At 45.6% G+C, this 16,026-nt stretch overlaps 1 protein-coding gene and 1 pseudogene across 2 annotated transcripts in view; both read right to left on the bottom strand.

Annotated features, from left to right (window-relative positions):
• The window catches only part of JAK2 (Janus kinase 2), a 124,990-nt gene extending 123,562 nt beyond the window's left edge, over positions 1–1,428 (bottom strand). For both annotated transcript variants that reach the window (XM_039230807.1, XM_039230808.1), the window contains exon 1: positions 1,363–1,428. The gene's annotated coding sequence lies outside the window, so the exon portion shown is untranslated. The remainder of the gene's footprint in view (positions 1–1,362) is intronic.
• Positions 1,429–9,437: 8,009 nt separating this feature from the next.
• LOC120230993 lies at positions 9,438–10,621 on the bottom strand (annotated as a pseudogene).
• Positions 10,622–16,026: the final 5,405 nt, after the last annotated feature.

Raw genomic sequence — 16,026 nt, 5'->3', positions numbered from 1 at the left:
AAAAAAAAAAAAAAAAGAAAGAAAAGAAAAGTGGGGCCCAAGGCGAGTTTCAATAATACAACTATAAAGTGGCTGGAACGCCAGGATTCACACCCAGATCTGACTGCAGAGCCGACGCTCGTCTCCTCTTCTGTCTCCACAAAGCATCCCGCCGTTCGGCAACAGCCAAGGGAAGGAGAGACAAGACAGCACGTTCTCCCCAAACCTGAGACGTCTGCCTGGACCACGAGGAAAAACCGGCAGAGGAAACAAACTATTCCGGGACTGTCCCTAAAAGGGGACGTTCGGCTGGAGCCAACGCGAGCATTCGCGGCGTGTCTAGCCCGCAAGGGCTGCCGCTTTCCTCTCCAGGTAAACGCACGCGCCACCAAGGCCAGGGCCCCGCACACCCAGTTTGCAGACATGTCGCACACTGCGAGCTAGTGATTTTCACACTTGTGCTAAAAGGTGAAGAGGGTGGGGAACGGGAGGCCAAAGGCCGACCATTCATCCTCACATCTGCTGGGTGTCACACGGTATTTGCAGTGGCCCAACAACTCGCTTGGACAAGCCTATTAAGAAACCAAAAGCAGGGGCGCCTGGGGGGCTCAGTCGGTTGGGCGTCCGACTTCGGCTCAGGTCATGATCGCACGGTTCGTGGGTTCGAGCCCCGCGTCGGGCTCTGTGCCGCCAGCTCAGACGCTGGAGCCTGTTTCAGATTCTGTGTCTCCCTCTCTCTCTGACCCTCCACTGCTCACGCTGTCTCTCTCTCTCAAAAATAAATAAAAACATTAAAAAAAAAAAAAGAAAGAAAGAAACCAAAAGCAGTTGTCATCGCTCTTATTCCCACTTCTGGTTTCCTTCTCCACATTTCTCCTCCCCTCTATGACATATTCGGCCGCTTCTGGCCTTTAATTCAGAGAAAAGGAGTTTCTCCTGACAGATTAATCGCCACCGGAAGGCAAACTGGGCGAATTCAACCGACGCAGCAAACTTAGGCAGATAAAACCATCCAGGAAGCATTCAATGTGGGAGCAGAAGCCCCAGCACGACAGCGACCGTGTTCTCCCAGCAGGTATCTCTTAGTACCCGAAAATGTCCCTCTTTCAAAGATTACCGATCTCTGGCTGCTGGAGGAGAAAGGGTTAACCGGTACCGCCTCCCCCCCACCCCGTAAAGCCTCGACGCTCTTACAATTGGCAGGGAAAGAAGCAACGAACGCTTCCTACAAGGATCCAAGAGCAACACCAGACACCCCCCGAATTACCCTCCCCGACCCACATTCTAAGTTCAGCACTGCCATTTTCCGCGGAGTCAAGCCGCCGCGAGCCCTGCCTGTGTACACACGCTCCCGCCCTGCCTCCGCACGCAGTCCACACTCGCCTGCACCGCCGCCGCGGAGCACAGCCGCCGGGAGCTCAGGCCCACCTTCGCGGGAAGGGCGGTGAGGGGCTTCTTCCTCCGCGCACCAACAGTTCACATCTTGTTCCCTCACCTGCTTCTGAAACCTTAAAAAAAAAAAAAAAAAAAGCAGTGGTTATTACCACAGAAATCCAGGGGAAATAGATGCTCTTCCCTAGGCTGTCCCGACATCTAGAACATTTTAAAGAGGTTCAGGGTTGGGGGCGGGGGGGGGAGGTGGCTACGAGGCGCACACGGATGCAAACAGCGACAGGAAAACGCCGTTGCAGGCGTCCCCGCTTCGAGAGGGAGGGTTTTCTTGCCGAGAAGTTTACTGAGCCACTAGCGGGGGGGACGGCAGGGGTCCGGAGGCGGACAGACGACGACACCCCCCCACCCGGAGGCCACGCAGCGATCGCACGCACCAGCTGCACCGATCCCGCGGCGAGGACGCGCCCCCGGGGCCCGCCGGGGCCGCTCCTCCCCGGCGCCCGCCGCCGGCCGAGACCCGCGGGGCCCCCGGAGCGGGCGGGGGTCCCGGCGTCCTCCAGGCTGGGCCCTCCCGGGCCCTCCCGCGCGGCGTCGGCTCCCACTCACATCCCTCGGCGGCGGGCCCCGGGCCTGGCCCCGCGCGGCCGCAGCCGCCCTCCGCCCCGACGCTCGCCGCGACTCGGGGCCCAGGGGCCGAGCGGCGGAGGCGGCCGCACCAACTCCGGAGCGAGCCGGGCGCCGGCCCAGCCTGTCAGCGCTCGGGGAAGCCGTGGGCGGCCGCCGCTGCCCGCTTCTGCTCCTCTTCCTCTCTCCTTCCTCCAGCCCACACACCGCTCCCACTCCGGGCAGCCGGGGGGCCCGTCGCAGGCGTCGTCTCCACTCTCTCCCGGGCCACACCGGCTTCGCGGCGCCTCAGGCGACACAGGCTCGGACGCCTCTCGGCGTCGGAGTCCGCCTCCAGTCGGGCCGCCGGCTCTCCGCCGAGCGAGTGGGTCCCGCGGGCGGGGGCGGGAGTCGGGCGCGGGCTCAGGGACTGCGCGTGCGCGCGTGCGCCGAGCCTCCCGGGCCGCTCTGCTCCGGGCGCGCGCGCGCCGCGGGGCTGGCGGGCGGCGGCCACGCACGACGGAGCCGCCCCGCAAGGCGGCGGGAGCCCGCGGAGACCCCCGGGGCGTCCCCTGGGCGTGCCGGGGCGGGGGCAGCGGAGCGGCAGCGGGCGTGCGGGGCCGCGGAGCCGGCGGGAGCCGGGCGCCGGGGCTGGGCCCGCCCCTCCCCAGAGGGGCGTGTGCGTGCGGCGGCCGCCGGCCGTGGAGGCGGCTGGGAGTGAGTCAGCCGGGCCGTGAAGGCGCCCCCTGCCCGCCGCCGGGCCCCACACGCGCTGTCCTCCCGTGCACCGTGGTCCGTTCCCCTTCTGCTTTCGCTTCCACGTTCCGCGTGCGACGGACCTGCCCTTCCCCGGCCCAGGCCTCGCGGCCCGAGAGGAAGCGGCGCCGACGGCGCGGGCAGCGTTCCCGGGCGCAGCTGCGTGCAGGTGCGGAACCCCTCACCTCTGCGGGAAAACGGTGAGGGGGGACGAGGCGCCCCGCCGCCTGCGGATTGGCGAGGGAGGCGAGACAAAGCCCACCGTCCCCCAAAGCCCCGTTCATTCATTCGTTCAACAGACATTCGCAGAGCTTCTACCAGGTGCCTGGCTGTAAAGGATGCGAGGTCGTCACAACTTCCGTTCTCCTTGCTCTACGGGAGCATGGATTCTGACAAACACTTTATTTTTTTTTAATATTCTTATTTATTTCTAGGAGAGAGAGAGAGCGTGAGCAGGGGAGGGTCAGAGAGAGAGGGAGTCACAGACTGAAACAGGCTCCAGGCTCTGAGCTGGCAGTCAGCACAGAGCCCGACGCGGGGCTCGAACCCACGAACCGCGAGATCATGACCCAAGCGAAAGTCGGACGCTTAACCGACTAAGCCACCCAGTGGCCCCATGACACCCGTGACAAACACTCTAAACGCATAATGTGCCGGTGTGTAATTGCCACTAGGCTAAATAATACAAAGTAAAGGAATAGAAGGTGAGGAGGCAGTATGCTGTTTTAGGGAGGGTGGCCAGGAGAGACCTCCCAGAGTAAGTGACATTTCAGTACAAACGTGGAGGATGAGAATGAACCAGTCCTGCATCTCTCCGGGGAAAGAGTTTCAGGCGGAGGGACTAACAAGGGCAAAGACCCAGAGAAAGGAATGTACGTGGCAAGTTCGAGTACCAGGGAAAGAGGTTACCGTAGCTGGACGACAGTGAAGGAGAAGGCAGCGAGTGGTAAGAGATGAGGCCAAAGGGGTAGCCTGAGACCCCCTCTTTCCATCTGAAAGACTGGGTGCGTTTATAGCCCCTGTTTCCCCATTCACAAATGATGCTGAGCTTCAGGTCGAACTTGTATTTAATGATTTCTCTAAATCAACTCACCAAAGCAACTCCCACATTTCTTTCTTACAGAAGAGCCATTGCAAAAGGTCTTTCAGCAAATGATAGCAGGATAGGAAATGACTTGAATTCACACTGACTCTTTTAAAGTAAATGATGAACTACAGCCCTCCTTTTCTCATAAGAGGGAGGGATTTACAGGAGAATTGCATTCCTATGGTTACTGTTCTGCAAGCAAAATATGCTGGAGAGTCCTTATTTTGAATGTCTAAAAAGAAATTAGAACTAGTTGTGACTCAGCGGCAAATCTAAAATCTTCTTGGAGTGTGAAGGCTGAAATTACAAGCAGCAGCTCTCATGAGAGTTCCCTTTTCCGACAAAAGGAAATTGTTACCGGAGTAGAAACCAGATCACAGACTCACCCGAAGAAGATAAAATGGCCAAGTTGTCCTTAATATCACAGCTAAAGTTAAAATCATCTGAATTGTGGAAATGGAAACATTCTCTTTTCTGAGGATGAAAATGTCCGTTTTAGCCCTCTGAAACAGAGCAGAAGCATTCAGCGCAGTAAGTGATCTTTCTATATTTTACAACGACATGTTTGTTCAACCAGACATGGGATCTGTTACCGCCCACTGTCTGTTGGCAGTGAGGAAGTCAGTTGTAACAGTGGCTATTGAGGCTTTCTTGTGAGGAAAGGAACTCTTTTCTTATGAAAGTGATTTGGATATGGGAGACAGGTGGACTGGACAGGAAATACATTATTCTTAAGTTTATAGAATTGAGAAATCTGTCTACCTGCCCAGAAAGTGGCTTGCTTAGGTTCATTCAGAGAGTGGAATTCTCCCTTCTCACGAAGATAGTATGATTTTGAAGTCAATACTGCTCTGGAATGTTGGGCTCTTTTCACCCTGTAGGCAATTTTATAGCTTTTTATATGCTCCCTGGTAGTGGCATAGCTAGAAATTTGTAGGGGCGCCCAGGAGGCTCATTTGGTTAAGCATCTGACTTCAGCTCAGGTCGTGATGTTACAGTTCATGAGTTCTAGCCCCGCATCAGTCTCTGTGCCGTTAGCACGGAGCCTGGAGCCTGCTTCGGATTCTGTGTCTCCCTCTGTCTCTACCCCTCCCTCACTCACAGTCTGTCTCTCTCTCTCAAAAATAAGTATACATTTTAAAATTTTTTAAGAAGTTTGGTCCCAGAGCAAATATTTCAGAAAGATTCCCCTATTTTTTTAAAGTTTTTATGTATTTATTTTGAGAGACAGCACAAGTGGGAGAGGGGTAGAGAGCAAGGGAGAGAGAGAATCCCAAGCACGGTGCAGAGCCAGACACAGGGCTCAACCCCACGAGCTGTGAGATCATGACCTGAGCTGAAATCAAGAGTCTGTTGCTTAACCAGCTGAGCCACGCAGGCACTCCAAGATTCCCCTATTTTTTTTTTAATGTTTTATTTATTTTTGAGAGAGAGATAGAGACAGCGTGAGCAGGGGAGGGGCAGAGAGAGAGGGAGACACAGAACCCGAAGACAGTCTCCAGGCTCTGAGCCGGCTGTCCGCACAGAGCCCGACGCAGGGCTCGAACCCACGAACCGTGAGATCATGACCTGAGCCAAAGTCAGACGCTTAACCGACTGAGCCACCCAGGCAACCCAAGATTCCCCTATTTGTGATAAGGATAAAAAAGAATTCCAAGAGAACAAACTGGACCAAGTCTTTTGTGACATTCTTTCCCACAATATGGAGAAATAAGAAACACAGGTTGGAGGATTACACATCTAGATTCAAAACTGATAATGTGGCCATATCTAAAAGTAAAAATTAGCAGCTAATTGTTACCTGTGGGGCGGAGTGTGTGGCCAACAGCAAGATCCTGCCATTGGGCTAGAGCAGTGGTCCTTGACTACCAATCCCCAAACCCACTCCTGCTACAAGACTGTGACAGTATTGCGAGATGGGGCTTTGGCTGCTACCCTCTTTTAAAATTCTTAGGTAGTCTGATGCAAAGCCAAGGTTGGAAATTCATAGCCAAGGGTTTAAGAACTTAAGCTTGAGAGCCTGACAGACCCAGGTTTCAATCGCAGCTTTGACCAAGGAAGTCATTTAGATTTTCTTTCTTTCTTTTTTTTTTTTTTTTTTAATTTTTTTTTCTAGGAGAGTGAGAGAGAGACAGCGTGAGCAGGGGAGGGTCAGAGAGAGAGGGAGTCACAGACTGAAACAGGCTCCAGGCTCTGAGCTGGCAGTCAGCACAGAGCCCTACGCCGGGCTCGAACCCACGAACCGCGAGATCATGACCTAAGCGAAAGTCGGACGCTTAACTGACTAAGCCACCCAGGCGCCCCCATTTAGATTTTCTAAGCTTCCATTTCCTCATCAGCATAATAGGGATAATAATACCTTCCTTGAAAAGTCGTTTTGAAGATTAGATGAAAAAGTATTTTTAAACCCTTTGCACACTTATTAAATGTGTATTACAGTTGTGGTAAGGACAATTTACAGCTATCACCAAGCTGGGAAGTATAAGAAATATGTTGGATTTTATTAGTATCCTGAAGCATTTGTCACAATGTGTCACGTTACACAGAACTGTGGGCTGGAATGATAAGGGCTGAGTTGAAACAGAGATAAAATAGAAAGACTTGCATTTGTATATAAAAACAAACAAATAAAGAGGGGCGCCTGGGTGGCTCAATCAGTTAAGCATGGACTTCAGCTCAGCAAATGATCTCGCGTTTGTAGAGTTTGAGCCCCTCGTCCGGCTCTGTGCTATAGCACCGCAGCCTAGATCCTTCTTCCTTCGGATTTTGTCTCCCTCTCTCTCTGCCCCTCCGCCGCTCACACTGTCTCTCACTGTCTCTCAAAAATGAGTAAACATTAAAAAAATAAAAAACAACGATGCTATTAAATGATGAAATAATGAAAACATTATTCTTAAAATGAGCAAAAAAAAAAAAAAAAAGTGAGAGCCATAAAAGAGATACAGGAAAGCCCTTGGAAAGGGAAACAGATTCAAGCAAAAGTGTGGGGATAGACAGAGAGTCACTTTGTTTTTCTCCAAGGTAGGGAAGATGTACTTTCTGAAGGCGGGGGAAGTAGTATGGCCAGAGGCTGATTTATTCCAGGTCTAGTAATAAACAAGGTGGAGTGTGAATTAGGTAGACAGACGAGCAAGCAATGTATATATATATATACATTGAATTCCTGAGCTCTTACTTATAAAGATTGTGGACTCTGCCCTCCTTCTCTACTAATTGCCCTGTTCACCCAGAGTAGCCAACCTCTAGCCCCTGTGTTATTCTTTATGACCCTCCTCCCAGCTTCCAGATTGCACCATGAGTTGTCACATGACTCAAAGCTGAGCCAATCAGGGTCTCCCTCTTGGGAAAGTCCAAACTGGGATTCAAAGCCAGTTGCTCAGACTTTTCTCTTCAGTTGAAGCCACCCAGGCTTTAACATTAGATCTGCTATTGTGGTTTTACTATCTTTCTCCCTGTATGGAGTTGAATAGAAAGTTTGCTGTGGGAAAAAAAGAGTAATGCAGATGTAAGAGAAGAGAGAAAAAAGAGAACACACCAAGAATGAGTCCTCATAATGTTTCAGTTTCCTCTTCCTTATAAGATCCAAAGAGACTTCCTGTATTTGGTATCTTGAAGATATTTTCTTATGACAAATGTTTACTTTTTACTTAAGCTAGATCTACTTGGGTCAGACTACTAGCAGTGAAATAACCTAAAGGAAGACAGATATAGCACATTGATGAGAAAAGAAAAAAAAAATTCTCAAATTATAACAGAGAAGATGTATGTCCTTTAAAAATCCAATTTACCTACAAATTTGCAAATCTATCTTAAATTATGAAGCCAAGCCAAGTGTAAGTATAGAAGTATTAGTCACAATCCGAGACATTACATACAACCCATAGGTTAGCCAGAAGTAAGCTCTCCTTGAGTATGGTGGCTGTTTCCTGCAGAGAAATTTTTATCACCCTCAACCCCTCCTCCCTATCATCACCACCCTCTCAGGGCTCTTGGGTTTTCTTTTCTCCCTTGCTTCACCCAACTTTAACTAAATGTTGTGAATCTTCTGGGCTATATCTATAGTAATTGCTGCGGTCACTCCTCTATAGCTATACTATTGACCAAAATAATGTCTAATTTGATATTAAAGCATCATACAGGTGTGTTTAAACACTGTGTATTTCAATTTTACCTATGAAATACACAGCTGGACAAGAAAATGCTGCGTATGACAGTTCTCAACTTCTACCCCTACAAGACTACATAGCCCCAATGTTTACAATTTGTCCTTAAGTATATATGCTTAACAAACAGACCCCTCCCCACCTCCCCTTCTCTTTCTTTCTAAAGTTTGGAGGCTACCCCTCTTTCTGTCTCTATGATGAGAGTTGGCCAAAGGGAAAGCCAGTATTTTCCTCCCTTCAAAGGTAGCTGGTGCTGAGGGAGCACCTACTTTAGGGTGATCTTACTTTATCCACATTTCTGTCTTCTCAGTTCTCTTTTAGACCCAACACCCATTACAGTGGTGCATGCCCAAATTTGCTGACTTAAACTTTGTTTTCTTAAACACACACACACACACACACACACACACACACACACACTCACACTCCTAGGGGAGCCTGGGTGGTTTCATTGGTTAAGCATCCAACTCTCGATTTCAGCTCAGATCATGATCTCACGGTTTGTGGGTTTGAGCCCCACATCAGGCTCTGAAATGAGAGTGTGGAGCTTGCTTGGGGTTCTCTCTCTCCCTCTCTCTCTCTACCCCTTCCCCCATTTGCAAACTCACTCTCTCTCCCCCTCTCAAAAATAAACATTTAAAAAAACCCACCAATGTCATTATGGACTATTGTTGAGATTATTGTAACTGAATGATTATGAAGTACATTTTTTAAAGTTATTTATATATTTACTTTGAGAGAGGGAGATAGAGAGATATAGCAAGAGCAGGGAGGGGCAGAGAGAGAGGGAGAGAGAACCCGAGCAGGCTCCACACTGTCAGTGCACAGCCCAATGCAGAACTTGAACTCATGAGATCATGATCTGAGCCAAAATCAAGACTTGGAAATCTTGGGGAACCTGGGTAGCTCAATTGGTTAAGCGTCTAATTTTGGCTCAAGTCATGATCTCACGGTTTGTGAGTTCAAGCTCCACATTGGGCTCTGTGCTAACAGCTCAGAGCCTGGAGCCTACTTCAGATTCTGTGTCTCCTTCTCTCTGCCCCTCACATGCTCATGCTCTGTCTCTCTCTCTCGAAGGAAGGAAGGAAGGAAGGAAGGAAGGAAGGAAGGAAGGAAGGAAGGAAGGAAGGAAGGAAAGAAAGAAAGAAAAGAAAGAAAGAAAGGAAAGAAAGAAAGAAAGAAAGAAAGAAAGAAAGAAAGAAAGAAAGAAAGAAAGAAAGAAAAAGAAAAATACACATTAGAGAAAAAACAAAAAGAAAAAGAGTTGGGCTCTTAACCAACAGAGCCACCCAGATGCTCCAGTATTTGTCTTTTTTAAACAAGAAGTTTAGTTTTATTTCCCCTGTGCATTTGCAAAACATTTAGGATCAACATAGAAAAAAATATAACTTCTTATGAAAAAAATTACACTTAAAAAAAAAAGGCCTGAGAGAGATTAGTGCCTTAGCCCTAGTGACCTACAGCAACTCTGATCGGTCCAAGGAATTGAAAAAGATATTGAGAAGATAGAACAGAAGGCAAGAGAGTGAGAAATTGCTGAAGAAAAGGGCCTGGAAGTGGGCCCTGAGGGGAACCAGAGGCTGGAAGGTGGGTCTGGGTGAAGGGAGGGGCCCCCACTGGTAGCCGTGCAGCGGGGGTCTTGGCAGCCCAGTGTATCCACGAGGGAGCATCAGTGGAGGAGGCCCAGACCTGAGTGATCAATGGGAGATCCAGAAATCACTAGGGGGGACATACTCACTGGAGGAGGTTCTGGATGAGCCATTCCAGGTAGCAGTTGGGGGGGGGGGGTTGCCTCCCAGAGCCTGGGGGCATGGCAGGGAGGTATCTTAAGCCACGAGAGTATGATAGGCGAGTTACATCTGAGACATCCCTGGATGAGCCATCCCACTTGGTGGAGATGGGTGAGGATATGAGTGTCCATATCCAGGGTGTCCAGCCTCTGGGGTTCCTGCTGATGAACCTTGTGTCCAGCCCCAGGAAGCATACATGGTAGAGACAGGGTTGGGGGTATCCCAAGTGGAAGGGCTCCAGGAGGCAGCATTGGGGGGTGGGAGGGACTGAATAAGAGGCATGCCTGGTGGAGAGCACCCAGGCCCCAATGATGATGCCACAGAATTGGGGGCTGAGGGGAGTGGGGTGCATCTGCAAACAGCTGACGAAGGCGGTCAGCCTTGGAAAGTGGGTTCTGGGCTGCCAGAAGTTGTTCGGAGGCTGAGCTACAGTGCTTACCCTTGGGAGTCCTTTTGGAAGGCATAGGGCATGGTGATAGAGTGGTTACAGAGATATTGCCCATTCATGGCCTCAACAGCTGCATCCAAAGCATCAAGTGAAGCAAAATTAATAAAGGCATTATGTTTGGAGTTGCCTGTGTCAGCATCCCACATAATCTTAGGGGTTTGCAAGATCACTCCAAAGGTGCTAGAAGTTATCATAAAGCAGGTTCTCATCAATCTCTGGGTCCAGATTGCCCATGAAAATGTTAGCCCCAGCCTCCAGGTTCTTGTGAGCCTTGTTCACTGGTATTGGTTTCCACTGAATTTGACCATATTCATGATTTAATGGCATAGTTGGTATCTTCCTCACTCAAGAATTCTACAAAGCCATAGCCTTGGTGCTGCCTTGAGACTCTATTCTTTGGCATGTGCCTGGGTACCTCAGTCATTTGAGCATCTAACTCTTGATTTTGGCTCAGGTCATGATCTCATAGTTTGTGGGATCAAGCCCTGGCATCAGGCTCTGCACTGACAGAATGATGGCCGCCTGGGATTCTCTCTCTCCCTCTCTCTCTGCCCCTCCTCCTCACTCTCTCTCTCTTTCAGAATACATAAACTTAAAAAAAAAAAAAAAAGAATTAGGCATCTATTATTCTTTTTATCCTATTATCTATTATCCTTATCAAAGGGCTAACTATATTTGTTGAACAAGCTTCTTTTTTCTTTTTTTGATCTCCTAAGTAAACATTCATACATACTACTTGTGGATAATCCAAATAGTACACACTATATAGTGTACAAAGTAGAAGTTCCCCTTGGTCCTCTTCCCCTAGCCCTCCTCCCCTGATGGAGGTAACCACTGATGACTGTCTGGTGTATAACTTTTCAGACTTTTTCCTACTACATACCTCTTACAGATATAGTTTTGAGCCCCATAAACAAAATGGATAATTCTACACTTTTTTCTGTTACCATTTTTTCACTTATCACATATTCAAGATCTTTCATTCAATAGGTATTGCTTTCCTTCATGCTTTCTAACTCTTATATAGTGTCCAACAATTAGGTGACTCATAATTTATTCAATGATTCTAGCATTTATCAACATTTAGGTTTGTAGTTTCCACAGTTACAAGCCCTGCTAAATTTGCACATCATTATATGTACATTTCATGGGCACAAAGGTATTCCCTAGGATAGACACAGGCTGTCTGGACCAAAGGGAATATATATTTAAATTTGGGGGTGGGGGGCGTATTGCCAAATTGACTTTCAAAAATCTCATAGTAGCATATCAATGCCCATTTCTCTATAATCACACTAACTCTGGATATTATGAATCTTTAATTTTAGGTAATTTTAATTCCAAATCACATTAATTCCAATAGTTCATCAAATATTTATTAAACACCTCTTATGTGACAGGTACTCTGCAAGGTTACACATTCACTAGTATGTTACACAGCCATTGTTCTATCTATCCTTGTCTCCAGTTGTCTTTAGTACACTTTAAAGTAGACATACTAATACTAGACCATAAAATTCACCAACCATCTGACCAAGCAAGTAATTATTCAATCATATTCAAATATACTTCTGAAATTAGCAGCCTTAAACCATTTTTCTAATGGGAGAAAATGATTTCTTTGGGAAAATACTGATAACATACACAGACCAGAGATTTTTACTTTGGTAAAAGTCCTGGGGGACTTTTTGAACTTCAATCTTTTTGAATTTCTGTTTCCTAATCTCCCCTATGAAAAAAATAGGGGTGCTTTTCTTTGAGGACTGATTTTAAGTTATAATGAGATAACAAATAAAAAAACACTCAACAAAATCCTGATAATAATAATAGGTGACATCAGAATGCTTGGAACACACCAGTCATCCATCAAGGGCTTTTTATGTATTAAATCATTTGAACTTCACAGCAAGTCCATGAAGTGGTTCATTTCATTACCTCCATTTCAAAAGTAAGAAACTGAGGCACAAAAAATAACTTTCCTAGGGTCTTCTTTAAATCCTGCAAACCCAGGACTGGATCCTAGAGGGTCTGGCTTCAGAGCCAACCATACTCTACTGTCTCCTGAATACACAATCAAGCCATGAATACTATTTGCTTTATTCTTCTCTTCCTAAGGAAGACTCTATGCACAATCCTATTTAAAGAATATAAATATGGTGATGGAAACTGATTCATTAAATTCTTAAGGAATCAGGTAATATTATTTACATATAATGTATAACAGAGGCTCCTACCCAGAGACAGACTCTTATTTGCTGGAACAGCTCCAGATGTTCCCAGGTTGTAAAGCAGAGGTTCTCAAAATGCGGTCCCTGAGCCAGTAGTTTCAGCACTTCCTGGGGACTTGTCAGAAATGGAAATACTTGAGCTCAAACTCAAAACTCCTATATAAAATTCTGGAGGTGAGGCCCAGTCTCGTATTTTAACAAGACTTCCAGATGATTCTGATGTATGTAAAAATTTAAGAACCACTGTTGTAGGAAATCCATGTAATGGGTGAAGTGAAAAAAGAAATAGCCAAAGAGCTCAGATTGACATTCAAAATAAAGAGATATGCAGAGAAGAGAGGGAGGGGGGAAAAATGAAAGACATGTGAGGCCCAAGTGCCTTGACAGATAAACAGAAAGAAGAGATTTTTATTTCATGTTGTGGCAGTATGTATAGGGAAATAAGAGACAGATGACAAAAGATAATTTTAAAACATTCTGCTTTATGTTATAAATTAGATGCACTTTCATGCCCTTAAGAAAACAACTCGATTTTCAAGATGGCAATGCAGTAGAAGGCTCCTAGGCATATACTGTCCTACAAACACAACTAGATAACTATCAAATCATCCTAAATACCCCAGAATTGACCTGAAGACTAACAGAACAAACTCCACAACTAAAGAGAAAGAAGAGGCCACAATGAAGAAGGTAAGAAGTGAGGAGAACTGCTTCAGGAGAAAATTGGATTGCTATTGCTGAGGAGGAGAGAGAGCCATGGTTGTGGAAAAGGGAGAGAGAAAGAGAGAGAGAGAGAGAGAGACAGAGAGAGGAGTACACATAGAAACATACAAGGAGAGGGGCGCCTGGGTGGCTTAGTCGGTTAAGCGTCTGACTTTCGCTTAGGTCATGATCTCGCGGTTCGTGGGTTCGAGCCCCGCGTCGGGCTCTGTGCTGACTGCCAGCTCAGAGCCTGGAGCCTGTTTCAGTCTGTGACTCCCTCTCTCTCTGACCCTCCCCTGCTCACGCTCTCTCTCTCTCTCTCCTAGAAATAAAATAAAAAAAAAAAAAAGAAACATACAAGGAGAACATTTCCCTAAAGACATTGGCTTCGAAAACGAGAGGGGCTGAATTTTGTGAGTTCTTATAACCAGTGGGGCTTAAAGCCTGGAGTTTATTTATTTATTTTTTAATTTAAATTTTAGTTAACCAACATGCAGTGTAATATGTTTCAGGAGTAGCATTCAGGGATTTGTCCCTTACATATAACTCCAGTGTTCATCACAGCAAGTGACCTCCTTATTACCCATCTCCCATCTAGCCCATCTCCTATCCACCTCCCTCCATTAACCCTCAGTTTGTTTAAGAGTCTCTTGTGATTTGTTTCCCTCTCTTCTCTTTTCTTCCTCCCCCTTCCTATACATTCATCTGTTTTGTTTCTTAAATTCCACATATGAGTGAAATCATATCATATTTGTCTTTCTCTGATTGACTTATTCATCCACATTGACCTCTTCTGGGCACTACTTGACCTCTTCTTCATAAGACCATTACTTTCAGGATCAGGAGATATAACTGGCTTTCCTAACACAAAGCAGAAGGCAGAGACTTAGACTAAATGCAAAGATAGAGGAATTTAACCCAAATGAAAGAACAAGATAAAGCCAGAGATTTAAGTAAAATAGATATAGATAACATGCCTGAAGGAGAATTTTAAGGAACAATAATAAGGATACTCAGTGGGCTTGAGAAAAGAATAGAAGACATCAGTGAGACCCTTACCACAAAGATAAGAGTTAAAAAAGAATCAATCAGAGACAAAGAATTCAATAAACAAGATTGAGAACAGGCTTGATGCAATGAACAGTGGTCTGAAAGAAGCAGAGGAAAGAATTAGTGACTTAGAAGACAAAATGATGGAAAATAATAATGCTGAATAAAAGAGAGAAAGAAGAATTATGCAACACAAGTATAGATCCAAGGAATTTCGTGACTCCATCAAATGTAATAACACTCGTATTATATGAGTCTCAAAAGAAAAAGAGAGAAAAGGGGGCAGACAATTTTTTTTTCAGGAAATAATATCAGAAAACTGACCTAATCTGGGGAAGGTCATCCAGATTCAGGAAGGACAGAGAACTCCCATCAAAATCAACAAAAGTGGGCCAATACCAAGACATATAGTTAATTCTGCAAAATATAGAAATAAAGAAAAAAGTCCTAAAAGCAATATGACAAAAGAAATCTTTAACTTATACAGGAAAAACCCATAAGGCAGGCTGGAGATTTCTCGACAGAAACTTGACAAGCCGGAAGGGAGGGGCACGATATATTCAAAGTGCTGAATGGGAAAAATCTTCAGCCCAGAATACTTTATCCAGCAAAGCTATCATTCAGAATAAAAGGAGAGCTATTTCCCAGACAAATAAAAACTAAATGAGTTCATGACCACTAAACAATCCCTGCAAGAAATATTAAAGGGGACTCTGAGTGCTTTCTTCAGCAGCACCTATACTAAAAAGGGGACTCTGAATGCAAAGAAGAGACCAAAAGTGAAAAAGACAATAAAAGATCAGAGAAAATCTTCAGAAACAATGAAAAAACAAGTAATAAAATGGCAATAAAATCATATCTATCAATAATTAATTTGTAAAAGGAGTAAATCAATCAAAAGACATACAGTGTCAGAATAGATTTAAAAATAAGATCCATCAATATGCTGCCTATAAGAGACTCATTTTAGACCTAAAGACACCTGTGGGTTGAAAGTGAGGGGGTGGAGAAACATTTATCTGAAATTTAAACAAAAACTTTAAAAAAAGAAAACATGTATCATGCAAATCATGCAAAGAAAGCCAGTGTAGCAATACTTATATTGGACCAAACAGACTCTAAAACAAAGACTGTAAAAAGAGACAAAGAAGGGCATTATATAATCATAAGGGGGACAGTTCAATAAGAAGATCAAACAATTATAAATATTTATACACCCAACATGGAATCCCAAAGATATAAAACAATTAATAACTAATGTTAAGGAACTAAACATTAGTAATACAATAATAGTAGGGGAATTTAACACACCACTTACATCAGTTGAAAGATCATCTACACAGGAAATAAAAAAAGAAACAATGGCTTTGAATGACACACTGGACCAGATGGACTTAACAGATATATTCAGAACATTCCATTCTAAAACAGTAGAATATTCTTTCAAAGTGCACATGGAACATTCTCCAGAATAGATCACATATTAGTCACAAAATAGGCCCTATGAAATATAAAAAGATTGAAATCATACCATGCACCTTTTGGGACCATAGCACTATGAAACTAGAAGTCAACCACAAGAAAAATTTGGAAATATCACAAGAATGTGGGAGTTAAACAGCATGCTGCTAAACAATGAATGGTTCAACCAAGAAATCAAAGAAGAAATCAAAAAATTACATGGAAATAAATGAAAATGAAAACACAATGTTCCAAAACCTTTGGGATGCAGCAAAAGCAGTCAAGAGGGAAGGATAGCAATACAGGCCTATCTCCAGAAACAAGAAAAATATCAAACAACCTAACCTTACACCTAAAGGAGCTAGAA

The sequence above is a fragment of the Hyaena hyaena genome, unplaced genomic scaffold (genome assembly GCF_003009895.1).
Source record: "Hyaena hyaena isolate Hyena2069 unplaced genomic scaffold, ASM300989v1 scaffold_51, whole genome shotgun sequence".
Lineage (NCBI taxonomy): Eukaryota > Metazoa > Chordata > Mammalia > Carnivora > Hyaenidae > Hyaena > Hyaena hyaena.
This window is presented reverse-complemented; position numbering and strand designations above follow the sequence as displayed.